This window comes from Rattus norvegicus, chromosome 2 (genome assembly GCF_036323735.1).
Source record: "Rattus norvegicus strain BN/NHsdMcwi chromosome 2, GRCr8, whole genome shotgun sequence".
Taxonomy (NCBI): domain Eukaryota; kingdom Metazoa; phylum Chordata; class Mammalia; order Rodentia; family Muridae; genus Rattus; species Rattus norvegicus.
In genome coordinates this window covers 175882107-175904316 of record NC_086020.1, presented here as the reverse complement: position 1 = coordinate 175904316, position 22210 = coordinate 175882107, and the positions used below count along the sequence as shown (strand labels likewise).

General features: G+C 47.8%; 1 long non-coding RNA gene across 7 annotated transcripts; it reads left to right on the top strand.

Annotated features, from left to right (window-relative positions):
- Positions 1–84: 84 nt before the first annotated feature.
- On the top strand, positions 85–22183 carry LOC108350055 (uncharacterized). 7 transcript variants are annotated; one of them, XR_010063842.1, is made up of 4 exons: positions 85–226; positions 2516–3247; positions 3645–10909; positions 11147–22183. It is a non-coding gene; the product is annotated as an uncharacterized LOC108350055 (long non-coding RNA). The 7 variants fall into 7 exon arrangements; XR_010063843.1 differs by lacking the exon at positions 85–226 and adding an exon at positions 618–2055 and having other exon boundaries at positions 2516–2710; positions 10570–10909; XR_010063840.1 differs by lacking the exon at positions 85–226 and adding an exon at positions 618–2055.
- Positions 22184–22210: the final 27 nt, after the last annotated feature.

Genomic DNA, 22210 nt, shown 5'->3' with positions numbered 1-22210 from the left:
AGAGTGATGGACAAGCAGGGGGCCAATGGGAGGCCCCCGCGGGGCGGGGGGCGGGGCCTGGCTGAGAGGCCTGGGACGCAGCCCCGCCCCTTGCCCTCGGCCTGCGCCCCACCCCTCCGGGGCGCGCGACCGCGGCCCGTGGAGCCCAGATCCCTCCGCCTGCGGGATGGAAGGAGGCTGCGGGGAACCTCAGCACCCCAGCCCCAGAGTTGGCAGGGGTCTAAGGGTAAATAAGTTCTGGGGAGATGAGAGTTTTGGAAGGACCCAGCTTCTACACTTACTGTGTGACAAAGCTCCGATGCCAGATCGCGTTCTCTAATCTGGTGGTTACCTGGGGAGCTCCGCTGCTCCCTCTACCTGTGACAGGTCCCCTCCTTTCCCCTGACCCGGCTCGGTTGACGCCCAGACATTTAAAGCGACAGTGCATAATTCTCGGGTGATCTAATCTGCTTTTAGTGCCTGCGGGCTCCAGCGCACTTAACTATGGAGGGGGCAATTTAAAGGGGCGGGACCCCAACCACCACCTCCCTTGCCTCACAGAAAACATCCATCTTAAACATCTTGTCTTAAAGAAATTGCACCTCTAAAAAAAATCTTTTTAAAATCCCTGATGGCCTCTGGGCGTGGTGAATTTTTAAGTGCTTCACAACAAGATTGTGCGCATTGCTTCTGGACATTAACCCGTCAGACTTCCTGTCCAGCATCCTGTCACTAACAAGTCCTCCGCTGGCTCTACCTGGAGCTTGAGGAAATGACAGAGTCTGGCGTGGACTTCAAAGCTTTGCAAAACAGAAGCACCGGGTTCTTCAACAAGCTAGGATCTGCTTTACTGAACAAAGTCCCCGATCTGGTTTCTTGTGGGAGAGACAAGAAGAGGTGACAAGTGGTGGGTTAGAAAAATTTAATCTTGAAGCCAGACTCTTTTGGTTCAAAATTTTCCACTATTTACGAAGAGAGCAAAGCACATTTCTTAACTCTCCATCCACTTGGGTAAGCTGAAGGTGGTGAGGACAAGTACATAACTTGTGAATTTGGTGTGAGTTTAGTTCCCAGTAGACTAAGTACAGTGAGTGCCTCATGTTGTACTGTATGACCCACACACGCTGCTCAGCTGAAAATGAGCCCTGGGTGAGTTCAGAATAGGCGCTTAGGGAACAAGTTCAATAGGACTATTCTGCAAAGAGCTTGGAGGCATATATGTACCTACTTAAAACAGGAAGCAAGTAAGCTCCTATTCCCTTGGCCTCCCTCTTCAACCCCTCCACTTTGCCCCTCCTTCCAGAAGCCTGATTTATATAGTCTCACACATGGTACCCAAATGTTGCTCCTTAGTTTCCCTAGTAGTATGGGGGTGGGGGGGCACTCCCAGCACAGAGCTGCCAGTACTCCTGAGCAGTCTGTCTGGTTTGCCCCCAAGACTTGAGTAAAGGCATCTGCCCTTCCCCAAGCATTCGGAGAACACAGCCTTGTTCCTGCTGTGGCTATGGTGGGAGCAGAATGGGAAAGTGCCCTCCCAGTGGGGAACCTCCCCTCACTTGTGGCCTCTATTTTTAGTGCTTCCCCAGGCTCTAGCTGGAGAAACCGTTTAGTCATCAGGGTGTTTATTTTTCCGGCTGTTTCCGACGTCGGGAAAAGCAGAATGTTGAGACTGGAGAGACTCAGGGCTGTTGTAAAAGACGTCTTAGGAACAGGCCTGGGAACAGAGCCTTCAGGCCACAGGGTCCCAGCTTGTAGGAAAACAAAACAGGATGGGCCCGGGACAGCTAAGCCCTCAGGAGTTTTCAACCTGCCTCAACCTTGGAGGCTATCCAAGCTACAGAACCCTCTGGCACAACTCAGTTTCAAGATTGTTTCTCAAAACATAACCAAGGCCAGAAGAAATTCTTTCCCAGAATCCCCCTCCCCAACCTCTCCCTGACCAACTTGGTGAGCCTCCAGCGAACCACAATCCCAGCCAATCTCAAATATGAGGTGGGCAGTCCAGAGCTATGATTGGTTGGCTGGCCCTCCTAGACCTGGAATGTTGAGTCCTTAAAAAAGGAATGAGGAAGGAAGGTGAGTCACCTGGGGAAGGTATTAAAGGACTAGCAAGAAGGAAAAGCCAAGACCTCTAGGGAGGTGGGGGCCCTGGACAATTACTGCTGTCTCGACAACTCACAGGAGACCAGAGTAGGGGGCAGTAACACTACAAGTGGGACACAATTCAGACTCTGAAAAAACGTCTGAGAGAGAAAAGGTAACAATCGTGAGGTCTTGATTTCCACGAAAGGCTGAAAAGGGCCAAGGTAATGTTGGAAGTTAGATGAAAAATGAACTTCCTGAAAGTGACTCTTTTTTCTTCTGGCCCTTGGACTTCCATCCCAGAATCCTCTCGGTCTCACATTTCCTCTCCTACCTCTATGTGCACCATCTCTTATTAATCAATTTATTGTGTTTGTTAGCATACCATGCTGCATGTTTAGAGGTCAGAGGACAATTCTATGGAGTGGATCTTTCACCTTTCCATTGGTTTCAGGCTAAAACTCCCGTTGCCAGTCTTGCACGGCAAGACAAGACATGACAGCCATTTCGCCCATCTGTTCTAAAGAAAAGTTACCTTCCAGCCCTGCTGTAAAATCTCCCGTGGGCCGAGACACTTTGATGCCCACCGTCGTCCTAAAAAGAACATCGTGTAAACTCACCTGCAGCGTCATCTTCACAAGGCTATCTGGTAAACAAAACTTAACCCTCTTTTACCCGCCCCTTCTCAAGCTTCTCCAATTCACCTGTACTTGAAAAGGTGTTTCCCGCAGGTCCTCATCCCTCTCAGCACCCTCTTCTACCTGGCAGTACTTACTCAAACTAGGAAAAGTGCTCCTGCCTTCCCCCTCTAGTCTGGTGAGCTGCTTGGCAGGCCCTCACCTTCCCTTCCCCTGCGCCATCTGGACAGTTCTCAATCCCCACCTCCACCCGCAGCTCCGCCACCGAGTCATCCTTCTTCCTCCAGTTTTTGGATGATCACAACAAAGACCCCCAATCCCTCCCCGCATCGGCCACCACTCTTGCGAACTGGACCCTCAGCAGGTGGGCGTGTATTTTCTCCGAGTGAAGGTGGGACGCTCCACTCTGCCCTTGTCTCCTCAGGACGCACTAGCTTGCTGGGTTTGTTTGGTTCCTAAGGTACTCTCCTCACCAGCTCCTGAGTAACTGCGGGGATGCAAAGCTGGCGAGGAACGCGCTTAGCAAATGTATTCGCGCAGCCGTGTGGGTAAGAATTGTGTAAACTGCTGAACACCTCATTTCTGCATCGATAACCATGGTAGACAAGGACAGGGGTCGAGTCTGGGATCCTACAACTGCATTTCAGGCCAGAGTTGGGGTAAAGGGTAGCAGAGTCCGCCAGAAACTTATCAAGGTCCGTGTGGCACAGTAGTACCTAAGCTGAGAATCAGGGTGCCTGGGACCAGAACGCGGACAAGAGCAGAGGCCCCTGGAGCTGAGGGACAGCGAAAGGTGCCAGAGCGGTCCCAGGTCCGTGTACCCCCACAGGAGCTCCCTGCCCCCGGCTGGGCAGGATGTGGTGGCAGCTGCAGTTGGGTGGGCAGGATGTGGGGGTGGGGGCAGACAAACACAACCCTACAGTAGTCTCTCCCCCCCCCCCCCAGCTCCTGCCTCCACCCCCTCCGGGTCACGTGCTCTCAGCTTGGGCACCGACGGACTATTTCTCATTTTCCGCGGAAGGACATACCAAACTCGTCTCCGTGGACTTAAGTTGTACCACGCCATTTTCTTGTCCCTGTCCCCAGCCTAGGGCAGAAAGTTTGCCCAGGACACATTTCTGTAAAGCGCGAATTTACTAGAGAGAGGCCCCTTTAAATGCAAATGAATCGCCTTCTTGCTCCGCTCCCCCCCACCCCCATCCCAACTTCTCTCCTCGTGCCCAAACTCCACCAGCTGCTATTGACGTCAAGCGTGCGTCAGCATCGCCAGCCCAACCAGACAGCACGTGGGGGGAAGAAAGCAATCTTAAAGGGCCAGTAGCTCAGGGCCTGTTAGGTTACCGGAGAAAGGAAAAACGAAGTGAGATGTTAGAAACTATAGGAACAGGAAGAATTACAGGGAAAACATTCAGAAGGACTGCATAAGGCCGGCGAAGTGGCTCAGCGAATGAATAAAGGTGCTTCTGTACAAGGCCGAGAATCAACTTCCCAGAGTTATCCTCTGAGCTTCCAACATTTCTCCCCAGCACACGTACAATACTAATAAATATTTTTTTAATTTTTCTGAGAAAATAGGAGAGCATATTCCTATCCTTTTGTTTGTTTTGCTTTTCAAGACAGAGTTTCTCTGTAACCCTAGTTGTTCTGGAACTCACTCTTTAGATCGTGCTGGCCTGGAGCTAAGAGATTTGCCTGCTTCTGCTGGGGTTAAAAGCATGTGCCACCGCCGCCCAGTGGCGCTTTTTGTTCTTTCTTTCTTTTACTTTCTATTGTGTTTGTGGTGATCAGAGGACAACTTGCAGTAGTAGTTGGTTCTCTCCACCTTGTGGGTTCTGGGGCTCGAACTCAAGTCATTGGGCTGTTTGGAGCTGCCGGGCTCTTTACAGCTGAGCCTCCGCGGCCCCTTTTAAATCTCTCTCTCTCCCCCTATCTTTCCTTCCTGTCTTCTTCCCCTGTAGGGCTTGAACCTCACACATGCTAAGGACACATTCTACCACTGAGCCACAATCTCCAGCTCAAGAGAGAGAGTCCTAAACTAGGCTTTGCCTTTAGATTCCCAGACATTTGGTTTTATTTATCTGGGAAAGAAACCCTGGATCTGGAGCAGCAGGTTAGGTTTAAAGGCAAAGGAGACAGGAGTTCTAGCTGGATAAAAGCATTAGACAGAGGCTGGTGGATCTCAGAGTTCCAGGCCAGCTTGGTCTATATAGTGAGTTCCAGGACAGACAGAGCCACATAGTTGAGACCTTGTCTCTAAGATCATGAATTCAGTCTTTTCCCTCACCCAACTCAGTGTGTCTATCCACAACTGTTGTGCCTCCATCTTTTGTACAGAACAGAGAGGTTACCCAGTTAAGTATTTGTAGAACGGGAGAGTTGAGCCCCGTGCAAGCTCACCTTTTTCAAGACCCTCTCCTACTTTGCACACACTCAGACAATCTTGCTTTTGGAGCACATACAGCATTTTTTGAGCAGCTCTTGTCTTCCTCTCTTAGCGCCATGGGCAGACAGGTCCCAGTTCTGGTTCTTCTGTTATTAGTTGGCTGACCTTGGACAGTGTTACTTGCTGTGAGCATTGAATAGGGCAATTTCAGGGGCACTTTTTGTTTGTTTACTTGACACAGTCTTATGGTGTGGCCCTGTGGCATGAAAATCCCCCTGCTTCTGCCTTCAGAGTGCTAGGTTTAAAGTGTATGCCACCATGCTCAGATAAGCTCTCTCTTTTTTTAAATTGTGTTATTTACTCTGTGTGTGAGGGTGTGTGTACACTCATGTCACTCTCACCTGTAGAAGTCAGATGAAACCTGTGGGAGTTCAAACTCAGGTCATCAGGTTTAAGTGCAAGCACCTTTTACCCAAAAAGTCATCTCAAACAACCCCTTTTAAAAGTATTGTTAATGTACGTGCACATATACAACAGTGCAGGTAGGAAAGTCAGAGGGCAGGTCACCAAGCTCGCCAGCCCTCTGTGAAGTTGCTTGGGACAAACAGGAGTACTGCAGGGTATTGTGGGGTTTTCAGTCTTTCTTAGGACAGACTCTTACTGCGCAGTACAGCCTGGTCTTACACTGTAGATCCTCTCTGCCTCTGGAGTACTAGGATTGAAGCCTGGCTAGGGGTGAGGTCTTTTTTGTTTGTTTGTTTTGTTTTTGTTTGTTTATTTTTTGAAACATTTTCTTTTTGTTTGTTTATTTTAGATCTATTTATTTATTATGTACACAGTACATGATACTATGTATTATGCATGCCAGAAAAGGCATCAGATCCCATTACAGATGGTTGTGAGCCACTATGTGGTTGCTGAGATTTGAACTCAGGACCTCTGAAAGAGCAGTCAGTGATCTTAATCACTGAGCCATCTCTCCAGCCCCTTTTCTTCTTTTTCTTTACATTCACTTTGTTTTGATTGCCCCCATTCCACCTGTCTCCCCTTAGACAGTTCCTCCCCCAATCCTTCCTCTGAGAGGGTGGAGGCCCCCTCTGGTAGGGATGAGTCCTAAAAAGATCCTCTCCCCTACTAAACTTCAAGCTTCTCAAGAGTAAGGCTATAACATTTATTTCCAGCACCTAATTGGGCTCATTGCCAGCGCTTTAAAAATGTGTGTGTTGAGAGTGAGCTAGGGCTCAGTGGGTACAGGCACAGGTAGAATCAGGGTTCCATCCCCAGGCCATGTGGACATGGTGGAAGGAAAGAATTGATCCCTAAAAACTGTCCTCTGACCTTCCCCACAAGTGCTGCTTGGTGTGTGCACACATACACACACAAACAAGTAACTGTAATAGAAAGACATTTTAATGTTTGTTGAGGGCTCAGTGGTTGGGAGGGCTCAGTGCTCTTGAAGAAGACCCTAGTTTAGCTCTGAGAACCCACTACACAACAACTTGTAGCTCCATCTCCAGGGGATCTGGAGCCTGCTCCTCTGGGGCCCATATATGTGTGACATACAAGTCATACAAATACACGCACATATATGAAAAGAAAAGTAAACCATGGGGCTAGGGAGATGTTCAAATACACTTGCTGCAGGGCTGAAATCCCTAGTGGTGGGATAGAGTAGCAGTGGCCAGAGGAGCAAGTTTTTAATTCCCTCACTCCCGACCCCTGCGCCTCTGCACTCAGAAGGCAGAGGCAGACAGATCTGAGTTCAAGGCTAGTCTGGTCTACAGAGCTAGTTCCAGAACAGTCAGGGCTACACAGAGAAACCCTGTCTCAGAAAGAAAGAAAGAGAGAGGGAGAGGGGGCGGGAGGGAGGGAGAGAGAGGGGGGGGAAGAGAAGAGGAGAGGAGAGAAAACACTTGCTGTCTTACAGGAACCTGAGTTCATTTCCTAGCACCCACATCGGGTAACCTATGTACATATTGCCCACACACAGACATATAGATCCACATAACTAAAATTTCTTTTTAAAGAATTAGTCTAGGTGTGATGGTGCTCACCTGTAATACTAGTACCCAGGAGGATCAAGCATTCAGTCATTGTGGATGTTTGAATGAGAATGACTATATAGGCTTATAGGTTTGAATGCTTGGTCCCCAGTTAGTGGAACTGTTTGGGAAGGATTAGGAGGTATGGCTTTGTTGATGTAGATGTTGCTTTGTTGGAGGATGTTGCCCAGTCTTCCAGGTTCTCTCCCTCTCCCTCTCCCTCTCCCTCTCCCTCTCCCTCTCCCTCTCCCTCTCCCTCTCCCCCTCCCCCTCCCTCTCCCCCTCCTCTTCCCCTCCCCCCCCTCTCTGCCTCCATCTCATATATCTGGATGTAAGCTCTCACCTACTTTTCCTTCACCAGGGCTGCCTGCTTCCACACTTCCTGTCATGATGATAATGAACCTTCTGAAACTGTAAGCAAGCAGTTAAATGATTTCTCCTGCAATAGAACAGTGACTAAGATGGCCATCCTTGGACTGTATAAAGAGTTGGAAGCCAGCCTGGGCTACATGAGATTCCATTTAAAACAAAACAACGCACACATCCACACCTTGTTAAGTGAATAAAAATGAAATCGTTAATGATTTTAGCATCTCCCAAATCTGAACTATCTCACCCTGAAATTATCTGGAGAGGGTGAGTTGTAGGACCTTCTTCTCCCAGGTTCTGTATGCCAGGTTTTAACCCTTGAGATGAGGTTCAGCTCTGTAGCTAAAAAGTGCTTCTTCAGCTGCCAACTTCTCTTGAAACATGGGCAGCCTGCACCTGCTTCCTGCCAGGGCACTTGCAACCCTCAGACTCAAGCTATAGCTCGAAATGGCCTGAATCTGCAATCTGACTTCAGCCTAGAGTATAACACAGATGTATAATACAATGTCCAGTGCACAGACTTCTTGGCCAGATACTAACTCAACTTAGGCGTTCTCTTCTTTATAGCGTCACTGCTGCTACCCCCACCCTCCACCCCTAGTCCCAGCTGCCACTCCTCTTTCTCTCTGCCTCTGCTCACACCTTAACCTTCATTCCCCCTGGGGAGGGCACAGTGCCTGCTGTCACCTGATTCTGGCTTCTTGTGCTCAGAGACCACCTAGTCCTTGTTCCTCCTGTCTTGTAGCTGCTTATCAATCTGCTTGTCAATTTCTGTTACCCCCCTCCCAGGTTGAAGGCCTGACAGGCACCAGAGGGCACTTCCTGCCTGGGAATAACTGTGATCAGCCAGCAGGGGCACCAACTCATGCTTGAAGAGGAGGCATGAAGAGAGCTAAGACTCTTCCCTGGCTCTGAGCAGTCCTAGCAGCCAGCCCATGGAGCCCAAAGACTGTAGTGGGTTTCCCCACAGGAATCTCCCAGAAGTCTTTGTGCTGACTCCTCCCTCTATAGAGGTTGGGTGACACCAAGAGCCTTGTGTTCCAGAAAACCTCAAAATAACCTATCTTCACTGTCCGGCTGCTATTTCTGTCCACTCTGTTTAATTATTCAAACCCAAGTTGGGGAGTGAGCTATATAAAGCCCTTCTACTTGGGGACCCAGGAGAGCTGGGAGATGTGCCAGGTTGCAACAGCATCAGGCAATGGGTTTTGGTGAGATCACTTGGCCCAGGACTGGAAGTACCTTCTGCTGTCTACTGTCTGCTGGCCTCCTCATCCAGAAGGCAGCTTGCAGGCTGTCCACTCCAGTGCACTCCTCCAGCCTGCTGGGAGCTATTTGTGCCCTGCTCCTGCATATCCCTCCAGTCTGTCTAGTCTCATCTGGCTCTGTGTTAACCTCTCAGTCCAGCAGCAGCTGCTGCTGCTTCTTTCTTCTTCTTCTTCTTCTTCTTCTTCTTCTTCTTCTTCTTCTTCTTCTTCTTCTTCTTCTTCTTCTTCTTCTTCTTCTTCCTCTTCCTCTTCCTCTTCCTCTTCCTCTTCCTCCTCCTCCTTCTGCACTCCTTTCTTCCTCCTCCTCTTCTTCTTGTTCCTCTTCCTCTTATTCTTGTCCTTCTTCTTCTTTGTTTGGTTTTTGTTTGTTTGTTTGTTTGTTTTTTGAGACATTGTTTCTCTGTATAGCCCTGGCTATCCTGGAACTTACTCTGTAGACCAGACTGGCACAGAGATCCACCAGCCTCCCAAGTGCTGGGATTAAGGGCATGTACCACCACCACCCATCACTTTCCAACTTTTTTTAAAAGACTTATTTATTTACTATATATAAGTACACTGTAGTTGTCTTCAGACACACCAGAAGAGGGCATCAGATCCCATTACAGATGGTTGTGAGCCACCATGTGGTTGCTGGAATTTAAACTCATGACCTCTGGAAGAGCAGTCAGTGCTCTTAACAGCTGAGCCACCTCTCCAGCCCCCTACTTTCTAACTTCTTATATATTTGGTTGTGAGCCTAGCCTTTCACAGCTGAACCATCTCTCCAGCCCTACTTTCCAACTCTTAACCCACAAAAAAAAAAAAAAAAAATTGTCAAACTCAGCATCTGTGACCCAGGACAGCTGAGTGGCAGAGGACAGTCGGGTGGACCCAGACAGGCACCATGCCTTTGGAGGGTACTTGCTGTTTGCTGTCGGTGGAGTGATGGTCTGGGTGGAGTGGTTTTGGCTCGCATAGACACTGAGTCTCTCAGGCCTCTTGGGAACTCTGTCCACATAAGGGAAGCAAAGTAAGGGTACAAGATTTTCTATTTCAGGCCCAGTCTTTGTCTGCCTGGCCCTAAGGCCACTGTAGTTTCTCTGGAAACCCAGTTGAGACAGAAACATTGCTCTTAAGGCATGACCCTCCCAATATGAGCTATGTCGGAAGATAGCCCAGTTCATACCTATGCCTTTTGGGACCATGTTCCCACATACTGACTACTAGTGGGCATACTGACAGTGAGTGCCCACTAGTCTGTAGCTTGGCAGGTCCCACAGAGTCCATCGAGGTCCTTCCTATAGCATCACCCCTGGAGTTTCCAGGATACTGCTGCAGGATGGAGAGGAGGCATAGTTACCAAGCAACAGAAGGGATGTAGGAGGGGTCCTGGCACCGATGGAGGTTGAGGAGCCTGGAAAGAGCTGAGTGGGCCAAGTTTATAGCTCTCTCTTGCTTCCTCATAGCTCAGAGCAAGGATGACCACAGACCAGCAAACACTGAGGAAGAAGTATGTGAGCCTTCCCAAGTTATCTGCACTGGACCAGAGACGAGCAGGGCCCATCAGCTAGAGGGCCCCATGGAATCAGTATTGTTCTTCCTCCCCTGGCCCTCACTCAAGTGACGGTGTCTATGGCAGGATTTATGCCAGTCTCTCCCTTTTTTTTTTTTTTTTTTTTTTTTTTTTTTTTTTTTTCCGGAGCTGGGGACCGAACCCAGGGCCTTGCGCTTGCTAGGTAAGCGCACTACCACTGAGCTAAATCCCCAACCCCCAGTCTCTCCCTTTTGATGCAGGGCTAGCAACACTCTCCTGCTGTTCTTTGCAGGCTCCATCTCTCCTGATGGAGTCAACAGGCCTTCACGGAATCGACCCACTGGTCAAAGTATGGGAGACCCTCGAGGGGGTACTGGGGACTCATACCCAGCTGGCTGGCACCTCAGCAGGTTTGTTATGACAGTGAGTGCCCACATGTGGTACCTGCTGGCCACCAGTCTTCTGTCATCCATCCTGGTATGGCCTCTGCCTCCTACGGCCCCCCCCCCAAGAGGACATGAAAGCTGAAGTCCTGGCCTCACGTGCTCCAGACCCAAGCCAGGGCTGACTGCTGACAAGACATGAGGCAGTGAGAGAGCATTTTATGAAGAGAAGAAACTGAGGACAAAAAGGTATAAGTGTTTATTCTTTTTTTAATTTTTTTTATTTATTTATTCATTTATTATATATAAGTACACTGTAGCTGTCTTCAGATACACCAGAAGAGGGCATCAGATCTCTTTACAGATGGTTGTGAGCCACCATGTGGTTGCTGGGAATTGAACTCATGACCTCTGGAAGAGCAGTCGGGTGCTCTTAACCGCTGAGCCATCTCTCCAGCCCGTGTTTATTCTTTTCATTCCTGCCAGGCACTGCTTTGTACTATCACACTGTCCACAAAGGCTTGGCGGCCCCTCGGACAAGGATGCTCGAAGATCATAGAAGCCAATGGGTTCTATCATGTTGCAACAAGTCACTGTGGAACTGGCTGGCTCCTCATGCCTAAAACCTTAGCTTTCCCAAGTGTCTTCGTTTGAATATGTTTGGCCCAGGGCGTGGCATTCTTTGGAGGTGTGGCCTTGTCGGAGTGGGTGTGTCACTGTGGGTGTGGGCTTTAAGACCCTCACCCAAGCTGCCTGGAAGTCACTATTCTACTAACAGCCTTCAGATGAAGATGTAGAACTCTCAGTTCCTCCTGCACCATACCTGCCTCCTGGATGCTGCCATATTCCTTGATGATCATGGACTGAATCTCTAAACCTGTAAGCCAGCCCCAATTAAATGTCGTCCTTACAAGAGTTGCCTTGGACTTGGTGTCTCTGCACAGTAGTAAAACCCTAACTGAGACACAGGCTGGACAAGAGGACTGCAGAGAGGTCAAAGTTGGTGAGACTCTGTTTTCTCAGAAAATAAAATGGAACAAAACTCAAAAAGTAGCTGTGGCCTAGGAAGCGCAAGGCCCTGGGATCGGTCCCCAGCTCCAAAAAAAAAAGAACCAAAAAAAAAAAAAAAAGTAGCTGTGGGATTCCAATTCAGGACCTCACGTGCCCAGACAAGCATAAAGGGTACAGGGGAAAAAACAACTCGGCTCTCACCACCGCCAAGGAAGAGAGTGGGTGCTCACAGGTGTGTACAGAGGATATGCTGGAGAAGCACGGAAGCACTTACAACAGACCTTACAAGCACACGATGAAGGTGCCCATGAGAAAAGAGCAAGAGGTGAGGAGCGCTTGCTGATCCTCCAGATGACTGCACTAGCTCAGTTCCCAGGACCCAGGTCACATGTGGTGGTTTGAATGAGAATGTCCCCCATAGACTCATATTGGAAAGCTGGTAAAACTGTTTGGGAGGGAATAGGAAGTGTGGCCTTGCTGGAGGAGGTGTGTGACTGGAGATGGTTTCAAAAGCCCATACCAGGCCCACACTCCCAGGTGGTTGCTCTCTCTCTCTGTCTCTCTCTGTCTCTGTCTCTATCTCTGTCTCTCTCTCTCTCTCTCTCTCTCTCTCTCTCTCTCTCACACACACACACACACACACACACACACACACATCATTGAACCATCAGGTGACTCAAAATTGCCTGGGACTCCAGGTCCAAAGGATCCAATCCTTCTAACCTCTGGGGACAAATACACACACACACACACACACACACACACACGCGCGCGCACAAATATATGTTGTATCTATAAACTGTATCTATAATTTTAAATTGTATTTTATGTCTATCGTGTATGCCTTCGTGTGTGTTTTGTACAATACGTGTGTGCAGGAGTCCACAGAGGTCAGAAGAGGCTTCAGATCTCCGTCTTTGTATTTGCAGGTAGTTGCTTGTTACCTCGTGGGCGCTGGGAACCAAACCCAGGTCCTCTGCAAGAGCAGCCAGTGCTCTTAACTGATGAGCCATCTCTTTGGGCCCTAAATAATAAATCTTAAAACAAGAAATAAAGAATGCACACACATCCACAAAACCTCCAGTCTGATCACATGGGCCTCTCGGAATTGCTCATATAAGAAGGTTGGGTTAGACCCTTTCGGGATCCAGTCCCAGCACCATCATTTCTAGTGTGAGCATGGGTGAATCACTGAGCCACGGCTTCTCTAGTGCTATGTAAGGAGAGTTACTCATAAAGGGCTGCAAAAACGACAGCAAATAATGTAAACACTGTGGAATGCCCACTGTTGCCTGGAAACGCCCGGCGATACTTCTGCTCACAGCTCCAGCAGAAGTCATGTCACTAAAGTCAGATTCAAGAGACAGGCAGACCTCTTCATGGAGTGCCTCGGTGGGAGGCAAGGGACACAATACGGGGTCGTGTTTGGGGCAAGATTTCCCAAGGTGGCCTCAGCTAGCCTCAGCTGCAGGAGCAGATGGACGCTGGTGACAGAGGGCGAAAATGAAACTCCCAGCTCCGCTCTTTCTGCTTCTCTAAGGCAGATGTTGAGAAAACTCAGAGAAACCAAAAGTTCTAGATATGAGAATGAAATCTGCAGCCACATTAGCCCCATGACTTCCTGGCCCCGCCCTGTGCAGTTCACCATGTACCATGAGGGAACCTGCCCAAGTAGCCACGTTGGCAAGTTCTGGCCTCTTTTCCCCTCCCCTCCTCTCCTTCTCTACCTTTCTCTCTTCTACCTTTCTCCTGTCTCTCTCTTTTATTTTCCCCCTCCCTTCTCCCTTTCTGTCCACTCTCTTGAGATTTTCTTTCCTGTGTGTGTATGTGTGTGTGTGTGTGTGTGTGTGTGTGTGTGTGTGTGTGTGTGTGGTGCTGGGAACAGAACTCAGAGTCTTGTGTGTGCTAATCAAATGCCTTAGCACTGAGCTATATCTCTCTAGTGGTTTTGTTTGCTTGTTTGCTTGATTGCTTTTTGAGACAGGGTTTCTCTGTATAGCCATAGCTGTCCTGGAACTTGCTCTGTAGGCCAGGCTGGCCTAGAACTCAAGAGATCCAGATTCATCTGCCTCTGCCTCCTGAGTGTTGGGATTAAAGGCCTGCACTACCTCCACCTGACAAAAATGTAGCGAGGTGATGGTGGCACACACCTTTCATTCTAGCACTCAGGAGACAAAGTCAGGAGGAGCTCTGAGTTTGAGGCCAGCCTGGTCTACAGAGTTTCAGGACAGCCAGAGTTGCACAGAGAAAGCCTGTGTCAAAAAAAGACCAAAGAGAAAAACCATCTATTTAGTGCTAGGAATAGTGGCACCGCACGTCTTTAACTCCAGCACCCATGAGGCAGAGGCAGGAGGTTTCTGTGAGTTTGAGACCAGTTTGTTCTGTATAGTGAGTTCTAATACAACAATAGCTACATAGAGAGCCTATCTCAAAAAATACTTTTTTTAATTTAGTTGTCTGTGTATGTGCGTTTTGTCCTCATGTATGTCTGTGTACTACATAAGGGTCTGGTGCCCAGAGGCCAGAAGATGGCATCAGATTCCCTGAGGCTGGAGATACAGGGAGTTCTCAGCTGTCACATGGGTCCTGAAAGTCAAACCCGGGCTCTCTGGAGGAGAAAACAGTTCTCTAATAGCTGAGGCATCTCTCCAGACCCTTGCTTTGTGTTTTGGTTTTGTTTGGAGACAGCATGTCATCTTACCGGCAGGCTGGCATGGCGCTTCTGATCCTGCGCTCCAGCCCCCTTTTCCAGGGGCCTGACTTACAGGGCTGCTCCACCAGGCCTAGCTTCTATTTTATTTTAACATCTTTACTTTTATTTTATTTTATTTTTTTCTGCATATATTTATGTGCATCACATGCACATGCAGTGCCCAGGAAGGCCAGAAGAGGGTGATGGATCCTCTGGAACTGGAGTTACAGAGGGGCAGGAATTGAACCCTGGTCCTCTGCAGGAGCAGTTGATATTCTTAGCTTCTAGCATTACTAACGCTCTAGTGTTCTTAACGTCTCTCCAGCCCTCACTGTTGCTTTTTGATGACCCCATTAGCCTGTTTTCTGTTGCCAATTAACACAATACCAAAGGGCTGGAGTGACTTAGCCCTGTAAGCCCAGCACCGAGGAAACTGAGGCAGGGCAGAGAGTGAGTTTAAAGCCAGCTTGAGCCTCATAGTGAGAACTTGTCAACAACAAACAAAATGGTGAGACAATACCACAGGATTATGATTTATAAACAGTACCAGCCCTGTTTATTTTCGACTCACAGTGTTTGACATCTTAGCCACACCTTATGATGGTCTTCTTGCTAGGGGAACCCCAGAATGGCACAGGACATCAAATGGCAATATCAGAGACTTTGCATGGTGTCTCCTGTAAAGTCACTCACAAGGCTCCACTCAAGTGTCCCTGCCTAACCCTAATCATCTCCCAAAGGCCAACCTCAAATACCATGCTCATATTAAATTCTGCCCTCTTCTGTTTTCTTTTGGGGGCCTTGGATTGAACCCGGAGCCTCACATTCCCCTATCCATGTTCCCAGATGAGTTTCCACCCTCTCGATACTACATGATGGGGATTAAATTTGGACCTAGAAACCCTTGCAGGATGCAGACCAGGTCCGAACCATAGCAGTGACCTGGTCTCACGGGGTACAGCATTACTAGATCAGACAGTAGCTAAGGCAGTCACTGGGGCCACTAGGCTGGCTAACTTCTAGGGTGGAGGCCAGAGCCACTGCCTCTGTGTGGAAGGTGAGCAGGTGAGAAGAGAGATAGACAGTCACTTTGGGAAATAGTTAGCCATGGTCTCAGCACGCTCCTGAAGGGAACAGTGAGGAAGGCTGAGAAGGATCTGTCCCAGGCTGCAGACAGTGCCACAGGAGGGGGAGGTGGGCCAGGTGGATTTTACTTTTGTATAAATTATGGAAGTTTTTCTGTGCTGAGAGAGCATGTGTATTATCTTGTTTGTTTGAAGTGAAATGAGAGAAAAACAAAGGAAATTCAGTGTAAGTTTTTACGAGAGAAGGGTTTGAAGGACTGGGGACAGGTAGCTCAACCGGACACTGCACGCTCAGTAAGCAGGAAGACCGTACACAAACCCAGAACATCAAAACATAGGAATAAAAGGGTTTAGCCAGAGCAGTGGTGACACATGCCTTTAATCCCAGCACTTGGGAGACAGAGGCAGGTGAATCTCTGAGTTCAAGGCTAGCCTGGTCAACAGACTGAGTTCCAGAACAGTCAGAGACACACAGAGAAACCCTATCTTGAAAAAGAGAAACTTTGTTTAATTAAAAAACTAAAAACTAAAAATAAATGTCAAGTGTTGGTGACAGTTTAATCCCAGTACTCAAGAGCCAGAGGCAGGCAGATTTCTGTGAATTTGAGGCCAGCCTGCTCTACATAGTAAGTCCCAGGTCACCCAGGACTAGTCAGTGAGACCCTGTCTCAGAAGAATAATTTTTTCTACATTTTCTACATTTATCTACTTTGTATGCATGCTAGAATGAGCAGCTGAAGGAGCTCAAAGGACAACTTTCAGTTCTTTCCTTCACTATGTGGATTCTGGAGATGCAACTAAGGTGGTCCGGTTACACACTGAGCCATCTCACTGTCTCCACAGTAAGACCTCACTCCAGAAATATAAAATAAAAACTACTGCAATCAAACTTAAATGCCTTCATTAAATTCGGGTGCATCATGCAGCATTTCTCAAACGTACTAGCCCCAGAAATGTTAGACTTTTTTTTAATGTTTGTTTTTGGAGACAGGGTTCCTCTGGGTAGCCCTGGCTGTCCCGGAACTCAGTCTGTGGAACAGGCTGGGATTAAAGCTGTGCATCATCACTGCCCAGCTTACTTTTATTTTTTGAGACAAGGTCTGACTTATTTATCCCAGGCTGGGCCTTGACCTCAGGGTGTCTCTGAGGGTGACCTTGACCTCCTGACTCCCTTACCTCCACCTTCCCAGCACGGCCAACACAGACGAAAATAACTTACTACATTGTTTGCTTTTTAGGACTTTTCCTAGCAGCCCACAGCGTGTGATTCATCGGGCCCCTTCTCTGGCAGCCAGGGCAGGGAGCTCTGCAGGGACTCTCTCCGCTGTCTGTGATGACCGAGGCCTAAAGGCATCTGCGGCAGCACGTGCGAAGCTTCCTGTTACACTTGTCTTCTTTCTTCCTTTATTATGGGTTTATTTATTTTATTGTTGTGTATCTGGATATTTCACCTCTGTGTACGTCTGTGCAATGTGTGTGTGCTGTGCCTCAGAGGCTGCAAGAGGGCATAGGATCCTCGGGACAGGGGTTGTGAGCTGCCGTCCGAGTGCTGGGAGCCTCATCTGAGGCTTCGGTAAGTATTCTTTTTAATGTATGTGAATACACTGTCGCTGTCCTCAGACACACCAGAAGAGGTCATCGGATCCCGTTACAGATGGTTGTGAGCCACCATGTGGTTGCTGGGAATTGAACTCAGGACCTCTGGAAGAGCAGTCAGTGCTCTTAACAGCTGAGCCGTCTCTCCAGCCCCAAGTAAATACTCTTAACCGCTGAGCCAGCGCTCCAGGACACACTGGTTTTTCTTGAGTTTGACAGATTTGCTTTCTTTCTTTTTTTTCCTGGCCGAGAGTCCTTGATGACCTCAGTTTTCTATGGCCTGGTGTTTTAGTCAGAGTTATCTGGAGCAGCAGAACCAAGGGGATATATACAACTATATACATAACTCAGAATTTATTAACTGAGTCTTAAAATAGTAACCACAGCCAAATCACATGTCCGATGCTGAAATCCTGGGAGGTGCCTATCATTGAGGCTGGCTGCCTTCCAGCTAGAGTCTCTCACTAGGAGGTGGCCACAGACAGTCACAGCAGTGGTAACAAAGCTAGCTGAGGCCAGCCTGGTCTACAAAGTGAGTTCTAAGACAGCCAGGAAAGCCTCCCCCGCCTCCCCCAGAAACAGTATTATTAGGAAAATAAATTAAAATAAAAATAAAGTTTTTGTCCTGGTAGTTGGGTGGCTCAGCAGGTAAAAGTAAGTACTCGCTGCCAAGTCTGGTGACCTAAGTTCAATTCCTGTGACCCACATGGTAGAGAGAATTGATCCTCACAAGTTGTACTCTGACCTGACAGAAGTCTGCCTCCCTGATCCTTCCCCAGCTTAAAAAAGAAAAGAAAAAGAGAGTTGGAAGAGGGCTATGCTGGAGAGATGGTTCAGTGGTTAGGAACGCTGGCTGCTCAATTCCCAGCCCCACTTGGTGGCTCCCAACCCTCTGTTACTCCGGCTTCGGAGGATCTGTCTCCCCCTGCTGGCCCTCAAAGGCACTGTGGTACATTTACATACACACAGGTAAAACCTCCAACTCTTTAAAAATAAGGAAAGGTCCTGGTTTGTTTCTGTCAACTTGATACAAACTAGAGTCATCCGGGAAGAGGAATTTCAGTTCAGAAAACTTCTGCATCAGATTGGCCTGTAAGGCATTTTCTTTTTTCTTTTTTCTTTATTTATTTTATTTATACAAGTACACTGTAGCTGTCTTCATGCACACCAGAAGAGGGCATTGGATCCCATTTACAGATGATTGTGAGCCACCATGTGGTTGCTGGGAATTGAACTCAGGACCTCTGGAAGAGCAGCTAATGCTCTTAACCACTGAGCCATCTCTCCAGCCCCTGTAAGGCATTTTCTTAATTGATAATTGCTGTGGAAGACTCAGCCCACTGTAGGTGCTGTCCCTGGGCAGGTGGCCCTAGGTACTGTAAGAAAGTAGCCTAGCAAGGCATAAGGAACAAGCCAGCAGGTCGTGTCCCCCCACAATTCCTTAGTCTCCGATTAGTTCGTGTCTCCAGATTATTGCCTTAAGTCCCATCAGTGATGGGTTATAAACTGTATAATGTAATAAACTCTTTCCTCCTTTGCTTGGCATTTGGCCACAGCGATAGTAAGAAAACAAAGACGACAAGCCATTTAATTTTTATTTATTAGTGTATTAGATTATTTATTTATTTATTTATTTATTTATTTATTTATTTATGATTTTTCAAGACAGGGTTTCTTTGTATACCCCTGGCTGCCCAGGGCCTTGAACTCATGGAGATCCACCTGCCTCTTCCTTCCAAGTACTGGGACTAAAGGAATGTGCCACCACCCAGTCAATTTTTTTAAACCAAGGAAAACAACAAAAGCAAAGGCTTATTGAAGTATAATTTGAATGCCATAATATTCAGCCCTTTAAAATGTACAGTCTAGTGGTTCTCTCTGTTTATGAGCCATTTCCACTATCCAATTACAGGAAAATAAACACACACATTTTCCCCCAGTGTCCAGTCAAACCCAGCACCATAAGTTAGGCTGGTAATCACACTGAGCCACTGAGCTCCAGTCTTGCACGGCCTCCTGACACAGACACTACGTAACTTAGGCTGCCCTTCTGCTCCTCCTGCCTCGGTCTCCAGTACTGGTGAGATTGCAGACTTGCACCACTGTGGCCAACTCTAATTATAAAATATTTTCATCATTCCCCATGCCCTAGGTCCGTTCTTTTCCTCAGTGACTTGTCATTGACTCTCTTTTGGTGTCACGGCTGTCTGCCTTGGCTATCTCAGATGGCAGATCTGACATGTGGCTGTCCGGGCTGACTTGATTTGTGTGTCAAGCTTTGTCTGTACTTCAGAACCCTGCTGCTTTTGACGGCTACCTCCCCACTGTGTGGACAGCTCTCCTGGAGTTTATCCAGGTTATCAGTTGGTGGATATTTGGAGCTTTTACAAACAATGCTGACATCAATGAAAACAAACCTTTAAAAAGAGTGTTGAAAACATATTCACACAAAAGTCTTTTGTAAGCATTCTAGTGTCTTGCCTGCATGTACTTATGTGCCTGGTATCTTGCAGGCCAGAAGCGGGTACCAGCTCTCCTGGAACTGGAGCTACCAATGTTTGTGAGCCACCATGTGTGTGCTGAGAACTGAACTCAGGTCCCCTAGAAGAGCAGCCAGTGCATTTAACCCCTGAATTTTATCTTTTTTTTTTTAAAGATTTTTATTTATTTTACGTATGTGAGTACACTGTAGAGTGAGTACACTGTAGCTGTCTTCAGACACACCAGAGGAAGGCATCAGATCTCATTACAGATGGTTGCAAGCCACCATGTGGTTGCTGGGAATTGACCTCTGGAAGAGCAGTCGGAGCTCTTAACCACTGAGCCATCTCTCCAGCCCAAACCCTGAATTTTAAATCTCACTTAAAATATTTGTCTTTCCAGACAGGGTTTCTCTGTGTAGCTGACTGTTATCCTGGAGGTGGTGTTATAGAGTAGGATAGCCTCAAACATGAACTTTTGATTCCTCTGCCTTCAGATGCTGGGGTTACAGCTGTACACCTCCACATCTGGTTTTATGCAGTGCTGGGAATCAGAGTGTTGTGCTTGCCAGACAGGCTCCCTACTAGCTGAGCTCTAGCCCTAGTCTGTTTTCTTTTCTTTTCTTTTTTTTTAATATTTTATTTATTTATTATATATATGAGTACACTGTAGCTGTCTTCAGACACACCAGAAGAGGGCATCAGATCTCATTACAGATGGTTGTGAGCCACCATGTGGTCGCTGGGATTTGAACTCAGGACCTCGGGAAGAGCAGTCGGTGCCCTTAACCACTGAGCCATCTCTCCAGCCCTTCTTTTTTTTTTTTTTTTTTCTTTTTTTCTTTTTTTCAGAGCTGGGGACCGAACCCAGGGCCTTGCGCTTGCTAGGCAAGCGCTCTACCACTGAGCTAAATCCCCAACCCCCTGTTTTCTTCTAAGAGTTCTATGGTTATTTTTTTTTCCATTTAGATCCCATGAACCACACTGAATTTTTTTTTCCCAACACTGAGGAGGCTAAGACAGGAAGATCACAAGTTCAAGGACATACATAGGACAGCTTGTACTATGTAGTGAGACTCTGTCTCAAAAAACAGCATCTGTGGGCTGGAGAGATGGTTCTCAAAAAAAGGACACAAGTAAAGATTAAAGAGAACTGAGCGGGGTTGGGAATTTAGCTCAGTGGTAGAGCGCTTGCCTAGCAAGCGAAAGGTCCTGGGTTTGGTCCCCAGCTCCGGAAAAAAAAAAGACAAAAAAAAAAAAAAAAAAAAAAGAGAGAGAGAGAGAGAGAGAGAGAGAGAACTGAGGGTGGAAAAGCTGGACATGGCTCAGCGGTTAAGAGCACTGACTTTCCTTGCAGAGGTCTTGAGTTCAAATCCCAGCAACCATATGGTGGCTCACAACCATCTGAAATGGGATCTGATGCTCTTTCTGTTGTGTCTGAAGACAGCTACAGTGTACTCATACACATGGAATAAATAATTATTTTTTTTTTAAAAAAAATCAGCATTTGCATATTGTGTATGACAGGGGTGTAGGGCTCAATGCTACCTTTTTCTAAAAGTGTGAAGTCCTGGTCTTTCTGAGGACCATCTTCTAAGTCACCACCTTTCCCTTGCAGGGATTCAGCCTAAGAACTTGAGTATCCTAGATAATTGCCTGACCACAGAGCCACTAAGTTATATTTTGTTTTTTGTCTGAGATGGGGTCTTGTTTACCCACACTACACTGTGGAGTGCAGTAAAGACTGGTCTTGAATATGCTGCCTCTCCGTCCTGTGCAGAGATGACAGGTGTACGCCATCATGCCTGGAATAGAATACTTTTTCTGCCAGCAGGCACTTTGTATTTAAGTTTCTGATACTCCCACCCACAAAGGCTCTGTATGTCAAACTGGGCCTTGGAAGTCAGGCCCAAGTGAATTGCCTTGAGCTTACTGGGGACTGTTAGCAGAAGAGGGAGTGTGGCCGGGAAGGGATGGAGGGAGACAGTGATGGAGTCCTGTGATGCCCTTACAGCTTAGCTGTTGTGACATTTCTCCGCGTGGTATGTGTGGCTGAGCTCGTGACTGGTGCGTATTTGTGGGGGTGGGGGTGTGGTCCTGCAGCAGGACAGTGTCAGAGCCACTTGGTGAGTGTGAGGTTTTTAACATGCCTACAACGGAGCATGCAGAGAGACTCAGATCCTGGTACATTTCACTGTCACCCAGGGCGAGGCAGCACTTGAAGTTTTTGCTGTGACATGTCAAGGGGGAGGAGGCTTTGAGTGAGATTGAATGTGACAACGACACAGATACTGGGTGACAGAATGGAACAGAGCAGAGGCAGGCAGGCTGTGCCAGGAAAATGTGGACACCCAAGAGATGCCACAGAGTGTCAGGCAGGTGTCCACTGTCCCATTCCCCACAGGCAGGCCTTGGTAAATTCCTGAAAGCAGGGAAACTTTCTCTTGGAAAGGGGACATGGGCTGGAGAGATGGCTCAGTGGTTAAGAGCACTGACAGCTCTTCCAGAGGTCCTGAGTTCAAATCCCAGCAACTACATAGTGGCTCACAACAATCTGTAATGGCATCTGATGCCCTCTTCTGGTGTGGCTGAGGACAGCCACAGTATATTTATATACATAAAATAAATAAATCTTTAAAAAAAATAAAGGGGGACATAAGCAGCTGAGGCCCGTGTGGTATGTCCA